Raw genomic sequence first — 15,823 nt, forward strand, 5'->3', positions numbered from 1 at the left:
ATAATTGACTCTAGCTCCTCCCTTGGATTTTGAGGAATCTCCTTGTTCATAAGTGGGTAAGGGATCTTTAAAGGCCTTATGATCAGCATTAGTTGCATGATTTCCCACAACGATCTTGCCTGCATCAATGAGATCTTGTATTTCATGTCAGAGTTTCATGCAGTGGTTTATGTTATGTCCCTTGTTCCAATGGTAGTCACAGTACTCATTTTCTCTCCACCATTTGGGTCTAACTTCTGGGTCATAGGGTCGGGAATTGTCTGGCAGTGTTATCAGATTATTTGCCAATAAAGTTTTAAAAGCCGATTCATATGACTCATCTAGAGGAGTAAACTCACGCTTAGGCTTTGAGACCCAAGGTTTGTCTTTAAACCACTCTCTTGTTTTCTTTGGGGGATTCTCTGTTGTAGTTTCAACTGCCTTGAGTGCTTGTGTGCCACTGGCTAAGTTAAATATTGTGGATTTTGTTTTTGCTTGAATAGTATCTACCACTCCATCGCTAACAACGTTCTTGTTGTTGTCTTTGCTATATTTCCAGTATTTACTCTTTGCTTTAGAGCTAGAACCTTGCAATGTTTCTTTCCAAAGTGATATATCTCCCTTTTTTATAAGTACATCTTCCATTCTGAGGGCGTTATCTACCATTTTGTTGAATGAAGGGTGCACTTGCATCTAGACACTATATTTCAATTCAGGGACTAAGTTGTTGACGAAGATGTCCATTTTCTCAAGATCTGGGATAGTCCGTGAATATCTAGAGAACATCTTTCTCCATCGTTGGAGGAAAGTGAGAAAGGGTTCTCCTGTCTTTTGTCTGGTATTGCAAAGCTCTATCATAGTGACTAGATGACGAATGTTGTATGAGTATTGTTGTAAAAATAGTTGGATTAGTTCTTCAAATGTTTTTATCCCTTTGGATAGACTTGCGAACCATTCCATTGCTTGACCTCTTAAACTCCTTGGGAAAAGGTGCATGAGGTACGTTTGATCATGCATGAACTCCATACAAGCGGCACAGAACTCTCTGACATGGTCTTGAGGATCTGAGGTACCATCATACTTGTCAAATTTTGGTATCTCAACTCGTGAAGGAAATGGAGACATGTAAAGGTTTTTGTCAAATGGGAATGGGCATATTGTGTCCAAAGAATATTGTTTTGGCGTTTTATCTTTGTTTTCTATTCTTGTGACTGCAGTTTGTAATGCTTGCATTTGTTTGCTCATTTTTCCCCATGGTGTCTCTTCCTCTTTAGCAACGAGGGCCTCCACATTATAACCAGTAGGGAGTTTGGCACCTTGTTTTGCTAATTCTAGGAAATAGTCTTCTTTTTCCCTAGCCATGATGACCTTCATCATTTTTCGGAATTTTTTATTATTCTGACATCTATGTACTTCATCTTCAGGAGGTTCAGAAAGCTCAGACTCAGTTGATGAATCACTGTCAGTGGCATGATTGCTGAAGTCGTCGTGAGTGTTTTGTTTATTAGCTTCTCTTTCTTGTCTTTCCCCAGACATGGTGGGAGATAGGGGCTGATCGAAGATTAGTATATCATAAACTAGTATCTGTGATGAGGACGGTATCTGTGACGAGGACAGTTTATTGTAAAAGGGGTTTTCTTTGAAGAATGGATTGTCTTTGGTCGAAAAGGGGGTTTCTTTTTCTTTGTCCTTTTTATTGCGAGAACTTCTGGTTTGAACAGGCATTTCCAACCTATAGGACCGAGAGTGAGATGTGTTGCAGAAGTCAAGATCAAATTGTAGCTAGTAGTTCGTTTAACGTAGTAATTAAGAGAAGTAACTTAAGATCTGGTCTGGTTTCAGGAACGATCTATCCTGTGTAAGACGTTATCTAAGTTGACTTAGGTTTGATAAAATGTTCATTTGAACTAGCTTAAAGATGATCGACAAAATCGTGCAACACAACGACAGAGGTACACTATCAAGGTTGTTTATGCTCAAGAGGATGATAACCAGTTTTAGGCTTGCTGTAGACTGATCTAGGAAACTTTGACTATTTTGACTGACAGGATCAGGAATTCATATGACAGAGGATTGGACAGAGACGAGATTCTGACAGACAGAGTTTCAATGACTGACGACTACTAGTTTTTGATAAGGATTGATGTTTCAATGACTAACAGAGACCAGTTTGGACACAGACAGAGTTTATCACTAACTTTGTTTGTTGTTTTCTCCAGTTTTGGTATTCCAGTTTTAGTTTTAGGGATGAAAACATAGAAAACACACAAGATATATAATAATTCAATCACAGCACGCTAATCCTATGGAAGTTGGCTTAGAGAAGAAAACCTTTGCTTGCTGACTTAGGTACACACCCAATAGCTAATCAGAATACGGCTGTTGAGTCTCACGCAATGGATTCTCAACGTCGTATTAGCCGACTCCAAACGCTAATGGGGGCACGATATGGCAAGTGTCTTGGGAGAGTTACTATCTCTCTTGCACAAAGATTATCAACCTTTCGGAGGTGAATCAGGTAGCTTCTATCTTATGGTTCTTAGTCAGGAATTCTGTTTGAAATTACCCCTTGAAGTCACGCAAGCATGATTGAGGCCTATAGCCCAACAAGGTACCGAAACAAGATGTAGTCACGTAAATGTGATTGAGACCGCGAGGCCCTACAAAATGCTCGATATGAGAGATCTCAAAGAGAAAACTCAAATAATCCCATCCTCTGAGACTTTAATCACCAGAGGCCTATTTATTATAGTGAGTTGGAATGCTCAGGTCCAGTTGTACTCACTTGGGTTGTTCTCACAGGGTGATTACTTTTTCCCACTGTGACAGGCCCACTAAAGGTACACAAATCTCAAAACTTAGAAAAAAACTTCGAGGGTCTAGATTTCTGATTGTCTATAAAAGACAAGAACATACTCTCCTACCTCTTAGATTTTTCTGAAAACATGAAAGACAGATTTGTTCTTTAACCAGATAGCAATTTAAGTGCCTAAGAAAATATTAAATGAATACACAATGTTTAGTCGATTCTCCTTAGGCAACCTGCAAAACCAATATGTCAGTAGTCATTTTCTTCTTGATTCTTTGGCATGCGTATGTTTGATTGATAGATTCTTTGACAAGCGTCCTGAAAACATTAAAATCTCAAAATTAGTTTCCAAGATAACATAAAAAAATCATCAAAAGAAAATTCTATCATATAAACTTTAAACTAATCTAACAAGAATTTCCATTTTATGACTATCCTAGTTATGACAATTTTTGATAGTACTTCACTCTGTCGCTTATAACTTTTGAACCAAAAATAATTTAGCAAATCTCTTCGGTGTAAATATGGAAAAATTGGGTTTACAAAAAATATTAAAATTTGGGTTAGATCCAACGGTTCAATAAAACGTTATGCCCTCCGAACCGAGACCATTTTTGACTGCTACAGAAGAATAGGTAAAATGACAGTCCTTCACTCTGTCAATCATAACTTTTAAACAAAAAATATTTTGTCAAATCCCTTCAGTGAACCTGTATAAAACTTCATTTTCAACAACATAAAAAAAAAAATTTGAGATCCAACGGTTCAATAAAAAATTATGCTCTCCGAACCGAGACCATTTTTGACTGCTATAGAAGAATAGGTAAAATGATAGTCCTGCACTCTATCAATCATAACTTTCAAACAAAAAATATTTTGTCAAATCCGTTCGGTGAACCTGTAGAAAACTTCTGTTTCAACAACATATCAAAAATTTATTGAGATCTAATGGTTCAATAAAAAATTTATGCTCTTCCAACCGAGACCATTTTTTACAGTCATAGAAGAATGAGTAAAATGATAGTCCTGCACTCTGTCAATAATAACTTTCAAATCCAAAATATTTAGGAAAATCCCTTCAGTGATCCTGTAGAAAAATTGATTTTACAAAACATATCACAAATTAGTTAAGATCCAATGGTTCAATAAAAATTTATACTCTCCAAACTGAGACCATTGTTTACTGTCATAGAAGAACAATAAAAAAGAAAGATTTTTATTTGCAAATTTAACACATGTTTATTAGTTATAAAAATCAAACATTAAATTTGTTCAAGAAACATTATAAATCTTGTAGTTGTGGGTTTGAGCCCCACGGTGGGCACCAGAAATGTGTGTGTGAAAAGTGGTATGAGAATCTATATCTGCAAGACACAACACTTCAATTAAGTCATTACATGCATGGTTAATCAGATATAATCAATGAATAAATAAACCATAACAAATCGACCCATTGCCTTCTAAAAGATGCGAGTATAAGATTGCTCTCAGATTATAAGCAATACCAGTGACTAGACAACATCAAGACGAAGGATTTTATCTATATGAACATGATGAATGCTAGATGGATGCAATATTAATCTAACAATATTTTTGCAATATTAAACTAAATGATTTAGTTAATATGAAATAATTAATATGCAATATATCAATGAAATCCTAGAGCAAAAACAGTATAATAACAATATATTCTCCAACCTCTCTTTGAATGAGAGATGAGCCTGAATTTATAGAAAATTCAGAAAGAAACCAATGGTTGAGATCAAATGATGATGAGTGGTCAAGATTTTCCAAGAGGAAGCACAATCCAGGTGAATTGATGTGATTGGATGCTTTTCTTAGTTTTAAAGGAATTTGAACTAAAATTAAGATTAAATCAAGAAAAAACTTATTTAAAGGAAATTGAACTAAAATTAAGATTAAATCAAGAAAAAACTGATTTATTCTCTATTTCATTCAATTTTAATATTTAATTGTTTTAATTCTTTTCTTTGAGATTATCTATCAATTTTTAATTTGTTTTTTTCAAGATTATCTCCAATTGATTTATTTTCTCAAATTTTAATTCTTTTTTGTCAATTAATTCTTTTTTTGATTTATTTCCATTTTTGAAGATTTGTGCTCAATTGATTTATATAATTGAATTAATTCCTCTTTCTTGATTTGTTTCCTTTTTTGAAGATTTATGGCAATTTGATTTATTTAATTAAATATGCTAGGATATTTAATTAAAATAAATAAGATAATTGTTTAAAATGATTTACTTGGAATGATTTAATTAACTAAATAAATATTTAATTAATATTGATTGATTGATTTGCCATGTGACATTTGATGATTTTAGGAACTAATTGTGTGCTCAAGATTGATTTAATTGTCTTTGGTTAGGACCTTGGTGACGTTGTCGAGATTAGGGGCCCATGGTTTAGATGACCATTTTTAGGGTATTACAGGTAGATGGAACGGCTTGCATGGCATGTATCCAAGGTCTTCCTAACAAGAGATTGTATAGCAAAGGAAGGTCTATAACTTGGCAAACTATATGCTTCACCACTGGCCCAACCCTGATGGGTAATATAACAGCTCCTCTAGAAGAACGTTCTGCATCATCATATGCTTTGATGGTTATCTTTTTGCTGACATCCACTGATTCTACTACATAACCCAATATTGTGACTAACTACAAGGTGAATATGTTTAAGTCGACTCCATTGTCAATCAAGACTCACTTGATTCTATGTTGGTTTACAAATCCTTCAATATGGAGGGAGGCATTATGGGGTTGTTGGAAAGATGTGTTATCACTTTCAGTAAAAGTGAGACATGGTGATGACTTTATACTACCAACCATGGCTTGAAACTGATCTGTGTTGAGGTTGGCAGGGATGGATGCTTCTTGGAGAGCTTGATCCAAGATTGTTTTATATGAGGGGGATAAGCGTAAAAGCTCTAATATGGAGATGAGGGCTGGCATCTTATCCAATTACTCTATAAGATTATATTGTTTGGGGAGGGGTTTTGTTCCTTGTGGTGTCGCTCAAATAGTAATCTTGCTACAACACGTAACAAAATTGCATGTAGGATTTTGATCTTTTATGGTAAGAGTGGCAACTTGTTCATCTGCATCATAAAGGTGATTCACAGGATAATTATATGTAGCTTGTGTATAATTGGTTGTGGTATCTATGTTTCCCCCTGAGGTGGAAGGACCCCTTTGATCATGTGATGGAAGTGGATTCTTGGACATTAAATGACCATCATTGGATGTTTTTGGGTCATGTCTCTCGATTTCAATTTCTCCTCTATCAATAAGATCCTGAACAAGATCTTTTAGTTGATGGAAATTATTTGTCTTATGCCCTCTTCCTTGGTGAAATTCACAATGTTTGTGATCTTGCCACCATGGAGGCTATACTTGAGGCTCATAATTGGATGTTTTTGGTAAGGTCACAAGATTGGAGGATACCAATTGGCATAAGATCATTTAGATAGGTTCTCCTAAGGGTGTATATGTGTGTTTTGGCTTGTAGTTTTGTTGCTTTTGTTTTGGTTCCTCTTGTTGTGTATTGCGACCTTGATTTTCTGGATTATTGATGATGTTGTTGTTAGGAGGGGGATTTTCTCCTACAAACCTGACCACGGGTTGTTGAATTTTTACTATTCTTGCATCCACTATCCCGTCATTGACAACATTCTTGTTTTTGTTCCAAAATTTTGGTTTATCACTATTATAATGTGGACAAGGGCCATCTTTAGGTTCATTATAAATTTTGATGAGTCCCTTTTTGATGAGGGCTCTTTCACATTTGAGTCCTTGAGTGATCATTTCTTCAAAGGATTTTGTACCCGTCATGTCCAAATTAAATTCCATTTTATCATTTAAGTTGGAAATGAAAATTTCCACTAGTTCTTGCTCAGGTAGATGAAGGGAGCGTCTGCTAGACAATTTCCTCCACTATTGTAGGAAAGTTGAGAACAACTCCCCTGGGTTTTGTTTGGTGTTGCACAAATCTGCCATGGTGACATCACGTTCTATATTATGTGCATAATGAGTGATGAATTTTTGGACCAGCTATTCAAATGTTCTAATGCCACCTAGCAGTCGTGAAAACCATTGTGTGGTTGTGCCTCCCAAATTTTGAGGAAAAAGGTGCATTAGATATGTGTCTTCATAGGCCACCTCTAAACAAGATGAGTGAAATTCTCGTACATGGTCCCTAGGATCTTCTTTGCCTCTATACTTTTTAAATTTGGGTGGTTCGAACCCTCATGGAAAAGGTGGCATAAGCATGTTCCTATCAAAAGGATAGGGACAAATGTCGTTAAGTGAGAACCGATTGATCTTCACACCACTTTTCAGTTCTTGGGCAAGATTTTCTACTTGTTGCCTCAACATGTCTATTTTTGAAGGAGGAGGAGGGGTGGAGGATTCCCTTGATGATTAGGGTCATAGTGGAAGTAGTCTCTTCCTCCTCCACTATCGTGAGGGCTATGTTGCTCGGATGTTTGTCGTATTTGTGTTGTATCAAAATTGGAGGGAAGTTTGGCACCCTCTTGAGAAAGTCTTAAGAAATGAGCATTTGCATTGTTTTAAGAATTTCATCAAAGAGTGTTAAATTTGGGATTATGTTGTTCTCTTTCTATATCTTCTAGAGTTGGAGAGTTGGGATCCTCCTCATTAGTGCCTCCTCCAAAGACCTCATGAGAATCGTTGAGGTTTTTTTCCTCCTCTTCAATTTTTGGCTGTCAATTTCTCATTGATCTTGTTTGAGTTATGTTTTTAAAAGTTGATGTTTGTGAAAATGACTATGAGGTGGTGATGAAATTTTTGGTGGAAGATAGATCTCTAATATTGGAGGTTGGATGTCAACAAAGTTCTTTGTGAATTGCTTTTGTGTTTTTCAACTATTTGATGTGATGAGGTATAGCAAGGTTTGAGATGTGTTACAATCCAAGCTATCTAGTAATGAGAGGATGCACTCATAAACTAGTTTTAACCTATCTAGATGTGTAGAAATGCCTCTTAGGATGATTGATCCTAGATGTAGAGACACTCTAAAATGATTTGTTGGTTTGTTTAAGCAATATCTAAAAGAACTAAGGACAAGACCTCTTTGTGTTGAGAGTTGAGTGATTTTATGATGTTTGAATGTGAAAGTGGGTAGAATATATGTCTCAATAAAATTCTTCCGTTATGAAGGAGGTTTCTACTTCTTCCTCTCTTACAAAGGTTGGTGGTTCCCCTCGAGCTTCGTTGTATGTGATATAGATTTGAGGAAAGAAAGTAGGATTGATTTTGCCCCCTTTGTTCTTGTGATAATCAAAAACTCTATACTGAGTGAAATCTCTATTTCTCAAAGGCTCTTTGTCAAATTCATTGGATTTGCCTTGAAGATACAAGTGCATATGACGCAAGAATACTCTATGTGAGAGAAAGAGATGTCTATTGATATTAAAAAAATTCCTTTTCTTGATAAAATCCTTTGAACCAAGTTGTCTCTTCTTCAATTTGGTCTTTTGGTGAAGATTTTTTTTCTCAAGATATGAGTGATGGTCATACAAACTGATCAATGTTTCAATTGTTGATGTTGTTTTGGTTATCAATGTTGGTGTATATTTGTCAATGTTGATGTAGATTTGTTGGATGGATACTTTGTTTCAATTTGTTTTAAATCCTTTGACAAGAAAAAATAGCAAGCACACAAGCACAATAATCTTGCCCCTTTTCAATAAAAGCACAACAGGCATGGGTCTAAATCAACCCAATCATAAACTTTTTGACCCTTTTTCAATGTATTTTATGTTCCTAAAGCCTGAAGTGGACCCAAATTTTTATAGGTCTAAAACAAGATGAAGACAACTCAAACAATTTTTATCCCTAAGGTCATGGCCAGTTGTGATATTTTCAACCCACATCTTGATATTTCTTCAACTTTGGTACTACATACCTTTTGTATCCCACCGTGGCAGGTAAGGATGTGATATACTAAGTCTTGTGTGAGAATAACAGATAGATGATCCCTATGATGGGGAAATATGTATGGTGAGTATCTTTGGAGCAAAACCATCTATGCTCTTGCACTGAACTTTTCACAAATATCCTCAATAAATAGAATGGGTGGGCTTCTAAAATAAGAGGTGTATATTAATATTTTATGTCTTTGGACATAAGTTCATTCTACAATGACTCACTTAAGAGCCTTGTAACTTATGGTGGGGCCCATATGTTCTTTTGGCAAGTTACACTGTAGGAACAGCTACACCCAAGGCTACAACTTTCACTCTCACTTGATTTCTATAGCGGCTCGAAGGATTTACCACACAAGGTCATTCCCAAGAGTGATGTGTCTCTTGGCAGGCCTCTCTTAAAAATAGAAAATTTTGAGTGTTACTAACACTTTTCTCTTGCACCTTGGACCACAAGAGCCAAGGGAGAGGATAGTGTGTGTTAGAAGTGGGACCACTCTACAGATTTACACAAGTGTACCAAACACGAAAAATACTTGTTCTTTTTAACCTTTTATTGCAATATGATCTATTTGTTATTTGGAGATGTTGCTCCAACAAACATGATGTTCTTTTTATTTCCACAAAGCAATTTGTTTTCTAACTAGGAAAGTGAAAATCCTGGTCAACAAAATGAAAGCACGTTTGCTTAAAAGAAAATCATTTTTGTAAAGAAATGGACAAGTTTGATTTTTCCTTATTAAATTGCAAATAAAACGTTGATTGTGAATTTTACCATTTTGCAAGAAAATGAAAGATTTGTTTGTTCTTTTTAAGCCCAAATTGAAATGTTTTTCCCTAACTTGCAAGAAAGCAAATTTGTTTGATTTGTTGTTCTTTTTACCTCACAATGAGATTCTTTTTAAGCCCAATATGAAGATGTTGATGATTTTTATCCCAAAATGAAAGATGGGATTCATTTTAAACAAAAGGAAAATGAATTCTTTTTACCCAACTTAAAAAGCTAGAAAGAAATTAAATTCCTAATTCTAACTCCTCGAATCCTGCAACAATTGTTAGTGACCTGCAAGAAGAAAAATTAGTGAAATATAAAAATCCTTTGGTGGGCTTCCACAAGACTAAGTTTAAATTTTTTATTATAATTTTTATTTTATTTTTTAGCTCTCTGTTACAAAAGCGCTACTCTATGAGAACACAGAAGCGCTATTTTGGACAACACCACCAAAATACTTGCAAAGGCATAAAAACAAATCACAGCAGTGCTAAACTATGAACAAAAGTGCTAATTTAACAGTTTTGACCAAATTAAAAGACTAACAGATAAAGAGTGCAAAAGCGCTAGATTATTACAGAAGTGCTATAACTATAACTAAAGTGCTAAAATTGTAGCGAAAGCGCTAAAACTCACACAAAAGCGCTAAAAATATTCAAACGATGGAGCCAAAACGCGAAACAAAAGTGCTAAAGTGCAACCTGTGTGTGAAAATTATAAGAAAAACACAAAAAAAGTTAGAAAATCAAATCAAAAGGTTGCGTGTTTGATTCATGTCGGGTTCACCAAATGATGCATGCTAAAAAGGAGGCATAAGACAAGTTCAGATTGTTAGTATGTTAGTGACAATAAAAATGAAACACAAATGAACCTATGATCCTTAACATGCATATCAAGAGAGATAAAAAGAACACAATAAGAAGCATACACAAATGAAGGAAAGAAAGAAAACCCCCCAAGATGTTCCCCAACATGTTCATAGTTGCTCCTCCCTTGTTCCTCTCCTCTCCAAGTCCCACATGAGTGTAGCTCTCAGCTTTTAGCACTATCCATGGATGTCTTATGAAGATTCAAGATGATTATGAAAATGAGACCAAAATGCATATACAAGTGTAAATAAGTTACTATGAGAAAGCACCTAATTAGTCCATGTAAATTTTACTAAAATCACAATGCTAATGCTTCTAAAATGCTCTCTTAAAAATGACTATAAGTTTGATGCACAAAGACTTCTCCTCCTTGAAAATGAAGAATAAGAGCTCTATTTATAGGGAAAATTGTTACTACTTATCAAATTGCCATTAGTTTTATATACAAAGTCATTCTATATACTCTAGTCGGTTACCACTACCGAAATATTTAGTCGGTATGAACAGCCTAGTCGGTTACAGAAGGAAAATAGTCACAAAGCCCAGTATACACCGAGCTGTCTACCGAGTGTTATTTCATGTCTACCGAGCAATAATGATAATACATCGAGTGAAATGTGTTACCAGATTCATTGAACCTGGACACACATATGAAAACGTGTTACAAGATCGAGGCACACAGAACTGTTATCACATTGGAAATTGCACATACAGATTTTGTATAATTTTGAGGTCATCTAACCAATGAAATATTTTGCATGGTTATTTATTCGAGAAATCATGTTTGTAAGATCGAAGCAATGAATCAGATCACCGACATAAGAAGTCTATTTATGCAGCATGAATTTAGGGTTAGAAAGATGTGTGAATGTGAGAAATGTGTGTGCATATGTGTATGAAGGAAGACTTATGTGATACATGAGAAATCACAGAGTATTATGACTGTTATAGAGACACAAAGGTCACCGAGAAGGTTATCAGAGAACAGTCGAGGAACAGAGTAAATAGAAGGGCTTACCGAGTTATTTTATGAGTTACCGAGGTATGCTATAGGCAAGGTAATCTTATTTTGAGCACATAGAACCTGCTACAGCATTTCAGATGTAAAGTTGTAGATATTTGTAATGATTATATTGTAATATTTTAAAGTTGTAAGAGAAACCTTTAACAGGGTAAAAGACTCTAACCAAGTCTATAAATTGTAAATCCTTTAACCAGGTGCTACACTTATATAGTGTTGTATAAATCCTTAAGTAAGGTAGATCTAACTGATCTTAATACTCCTAACAGGGTGAGCTTTCAAAAATAGCTAAATGTAGCTCTAACCAAACACTCTTTATTATTGCAGTAGTGAAGTTGTGGGTGCCATCCCCACCGCATTTTTCTCTCTAACCAAGAGTTTCTGCGTGACCAAAATATTTGTGTTATGGAGTGAATCATGTATGAATGTTATCTGTTGATTATAGTTTTGTTTTATGTTACTGCACTATTTTGTTTATGCATAACAATAAAGATATTGTTGAGAAAAGGATTTGAAGTACGGATTCACCCCTCCCCTCTTAGTACATTAGCTTTCCATATTGGGCCTAACAATTGGTCTCAAAGCTTGAATCTTGGAAAAGGGTTTAACTACCTAAAGAGAAAGATCTTATCAATGGAAGGCTATAAACAATCTCGGAGGATTGTGTATCTACAAGAAGAGCTGGATAATGCAAATCAAGTGATTGTAGACATGCAAAGGCAAATGCAAAAATCTCTGAAAGTAAGGAGAAGATTATCTGATGACTTGCAGGATTCTCAAGAGTTAGTGGAACAAATCGAGACATCATCTGAGAACAGTATATCTAAAGAAACTGAAGAAATGATTGGAATGTTGAAAGAAAAGAACAAAACATTGGTTGATCAACTAAAAGCAATGAAAAGAGAACATGAACATTTCAGTACACAGATGACTGAAAATCTAGATGCATTAAGGATAGTCGAGGATAAAGCAAGAGATCTACAAAGAGAGAAACAACAACTTGAAGTCTTAGTATCTGATAAGAATGATGAAATCATAAGGCTAACTGGTATTCAACAAAATCTGACTGATCAACTAGGTTATACACATCATAAAGCAAATCTGAAAAATGATGAGAATCAAGCATTGAAACTTGAAGTATCAAGGTTGAGCAATGAACTTGAAATAGAGAAGAAATCCAAGGAAACATTGAAGAAGAGTTATGAAGCATCAAAGATGTTGGATGAGCAACTGAACACAAGATGACCCTACAAAGAAGGAGGACTCGGTTACAAAGGAAAAGACTCTACCGAGAAGGGAATCTGCACTACCGAGAGAGGAGAATCATCAAAACAAGCTAGAAAAAGGAATAACATCAAAAGGAAGAAGCCTATTTCCTACTATTGTGGAAATCAAGGTCATACTGCCAACATGTGTCAAATCAGAAAAGGTAAGCAACCGAATACCACAAAAACCAATGGTTATCGTTACAATTGCAATAAATATGGTCACACATCTAATCAATGTAGGACAAAGTCTGTTAACAATTATCAGAAGGCAAAATTCAAAGGGTTTTGTAAAAACTGCAATAGATATGGACATAGTACCGAGAAGTGTTGGTTTAAGCAAAAGAACCACATGTGGTCTGCACACTAAGCAAATACTAGAGGTTACCGAACTCACGCAAATCCTTACCGACAATATTCTGTAGTACCATGGGATTACAATACAAGGATATGGTGTGAATGTTGTGGAAGATATGGACATATAAGTGCCAACTGCTTTATAAGGTTTGGAATGAATAACCGAAGATCATGGAGAAATCCTGGTATGGCATGTTTTCATTGTCACAAAGTTGGACACTTGGCTGGAGATTGCAGAGATCAACCTAGAAAAGACACTGAGGAAATAAAAGAGAAATTAAAGATGATTTGGAGAAAGAAGGAAATTGTGTCAAATAAAGAAAGCACCTTACCTACCGAGTTAGGTGCTCCCACTCCAAATTAATCGGTAAAGGTATGAAGGGACTGCATTCTCACAATGTTAAATCTTAAACGGTTCCTATTTTAGTATGTACTGAATTCAAAATCTGCAAAGTAAGATGTAGTAGTAAGTTTGAAATTCTATCAAAGTCTTTTGGAGCACTTTATAGGAAAACTATTAAGTCGGTGAATTCAAGAAGCCTGTCAAGTCGGTATATGAAGGAAATCTGGTTACTTGGTTAAAGCGCAAAAAAAAAAAGGGAAAGAAAGTTAAGTGATCTGAGTGCATTTAATGTCTTTAACCTAACTTGCACAGAGCCCGACAAGGTATTTTTGAGTACTTAAAAGGTTTTTCATGGTCATTTTCATTCACCAAGTTTACGAGAAGCAGAGCAGAGTGAATCAAGCTAATCAAACCATCTTCAAAGCAAAATATAAGGTATTTACATCAAATCTCATCGCATTGCTAAGCTGGTTTACCGAACTCATTAAGTTGTTATTATCTGCTGAGTGTGAAGCGTCTGTCGTTTGTTTAGTTCTCAAACCCTAAGGTTCCTGTGTCAATTTTTATCTGAAATCAAAATGGCATCTAAGATCCCAGACCCCATTGTTGTCACAAATGTAGAAAAGCCCTCAGTAAAATACTCTTTGACTCCCAAAATTGCATCTGCACCGAATGACAAAACTGCTTTCTCACTCATCCTGGATCGAGTCTTGTTAGTCGAGGATGTTAGATTCTTCATAAAATGTCGTATTGAAGAACTCAGTCATGTTGAGATCAAAGATGCATATGATGAATTGTGTACAGATGGTAAAATGGATAGCAAGTATGAGCATATCAAAATCAAGGGATTGACTGAAGCCCTAACCTATCCCTGTGTGTTCAAACCCCAGTGGGTCAAGTTTGTACTAAGCCGAGTGCATGATGATTTCATGTGGCTACAAGAGCAACCATTTAAGATCACTAAAGAAATCATTCATCTGATCACCGGTTATCCTATCTATGATCATGCCTGAGCACAGAAAATGATATCACAGAAGGAATTGATCAGTTTGACTGGAGTTGAATCGGATTACAGAGGTTTGAAGTTGAACTATGTCACTGATCCTGAACTCAAATTTGCCATTAGAGTAATTGGTTACTGTTTCTTCCAATCGGCAAGGGAAAACAGTGTACCTTGTGCAGTAGTGGACTTAGCATACAAAATTGTTAAGAAAGGCATGAAAATTGACTTGTGTGAAGTATTGCTGAAGAAATTGTTTGAAAATCTGAACACAATCAGGAAGCCGAAGAAGAACAACTCAGCAAATACTCTAAAATTTGGATCACTACTTGTATGTATGTTTTTCTACTTTGAGAATTTTTTTCCAACAGACGGTAAAGTTGTTTGGGAACTACACCGACCAATCACCCATCAGATCAATGACTTCATCAAGAAGTTAGGTGATAACTTTAATGATATAATGGATGATTACTTCAGCAAGTTCCAAGAGAAAATGTATAACAAGTACCGGATTCCACCATGGCTGGTAGAAAAATACAAAGATGAAATGTGTTTTGAGGTCAACACCGATTACTGTTATATGAATGTTGTGGAACCGAGGACTCAATCTTTGTCACCTATGGGTTACAAGATTGATTTTGATATCACACAACAGCAAATTGATGCCTATCTATCATTGCCAAGGCATACTACCGAGCTGAGGTATGGAGCCTATGAAGAGATGAAGGAAAAAGTAAAAATGAGCATTGTAGTACCTAAGGCTACAAGAAAAGCTACAAAGATGATTAAGGCATTAACTGAGAAATTTGGAGAAGAGTCTTCCTCCACACCTGTCAAAGGAGTTCTAGCCATCACTGAAGAGGAGACAAAAGCCCAAGAAGCAGCCATAACACTTAGCACCGAATTGCCTAAGGGAAAAGTGTTGAAGAGAAAGAAACAAGACACTTCAATGGCCCTACCAACCCCTCCAACAAAGAGACCTAACACAAGGGCATCTATTGCATCACCGAGTAAGAAACAAAAGACTGTTGTCATTCCTAAGGTAACTAGAACTTACAAGAAATCTACTCGAAGACTCATTTTGCCAAAAGAGTCGAGTGATACCGAATCAGAAGATGCAAATAGATTGTGAAAAGCAAGAAGGTAGATGTACATAGTGTAGAATTTTTTTGTAATAATCTAAAGGAATATGGTGGATTTGGTGGATTCAGATTTGTCAAATATGAATCCAGATCTACTGATGAAAAGAGGCAAATTGAAGAAGTTGTCATTTGTACACTTCTCAAATTTTGAGTTGTCCCATTAGAAGTATGTAATTCTATTCCTACGGAATTATATGCACATATTGAAACCAGATGGCAATATGCCCTAGACTCAGAGAAACAAATCAGAGAAAGAAGTTTGGTGCATCTCTTTCCTAATATGCCGGTTGATGAAATAA

Source organism: Cryptomeria japonica, chromosome 8 (assembly GCF_030272615.1).
Source record: "Cryptomeria japonica chromosome 8, Sugi_1.0, whole genome shotgun sequence".
Taxonomy (NCBI): Eukaryota; Viridiplantae; Streptophyta; class Pinopsida; order Cupressales; family Cupressaceae; genus Cryptomeria; species Cryptomeria japonica.